At 72.8% G+C, this 690-nt stretch overlaps 1 protein-coding gene across 1 annotated transcript in view; it reads left to right on the top strand.

Moving 5' to 3' along the window:
- The first annotated feature begins 284 nt into the window (after positions 1-284).
- PGAP4 (post-GPI attachment to proteins GalNAc transferase 4) overlaps positions 285-690 on the top strand; it is a 17,807-nt gene continuing 17,401 nt past the window's right edge. The window contains exon 1 of the mRNA XM_045296594.1: positions 285-419. The gene's annotated coding sequence lies outside the window, so the exon portion shown is untranslated. The remainder of the gene's footprint in view (positions 420-690) is intronic.

Here is a 690-nt window from a genome sequence, read left to right as displayed (position 1 = left end):
TATTATTATTGGCAATGACAGACATCTCCAGCAGAGAACGCGCGTAAGGGTCGGTTGCAGCTCTTTAGAGCAAAGAGAGCCAGACCTTGCCGCATTTCAACTTCCTTTGCCCTGAGCCTGCTTTTCCCCCTCTGCCCCTCGGTTGGCGCTTTATGCCATCCTCCCCCGCCCCCACCCCCACCCAGCCAGCTTGGGGGGCTGCAGTCGCTCCGCAGCTCGTGGGTCACATGGCCTGCCGGAGCGCAGGGAGCCCCACGCCCGCGCCGCGCCGCCGGAGAAGGTGAGGCAGCCGGACCACGCCGCTTCCGCTCCTCCGGCTCCGGAGATGGCGCCTTCTTGGGGGTGAAGCGCCCCACCAGCTGGGGCGACACTGGCGGCGGCCCCCCGCGGTGCGCTGGGAACAGAGCCGCTCCCACTGGGTACGTTTCCGCAGCCTGTGAGCTGCCCAGCCCCTCTGGCACGGTGGCCCAGGCGCCCACCCGGAGAACCACCCCTGCCGGGTGCCACGGAGGAGGGGTGCTCGCGGCGGGCGGGCGGCCAGGGAAGGGCCTGCGTCCCCGGCTGGGTGGCGGATCCGCGGAGCCCTGCGGGGAGCCCAGCGGGGTCGCCGGGGCGGGCCCCTAGGGGACGTCCCCGGCGCAGCGCAGGGCCGGCGGCCGCGGGGGGCACCGCCTGCGGGGGTCGGGGCGC

Source organism: Echinops telfairi, unplaced genomic scaffold (assembly GCF_000313985.2).
Source record: "Echinops telfairi isolate 266 unplaced genomic scaffold, ASM31398v2 ScPeMD7_7410;HRSCAF=8448, whole genome shotgun sequence".
Taxonomy (NCBI): domain Eukaryota; kingdom Metazoa; phylum Chordata; class Mammalia; order Afrosoricida; family Tenrecidae; genus Echinops; species Echinops telfairi.
Note: the sequence above shows the minus strand (reverse complement) of the source record. Positions and strands in the feature narration are given on the sequence as shown.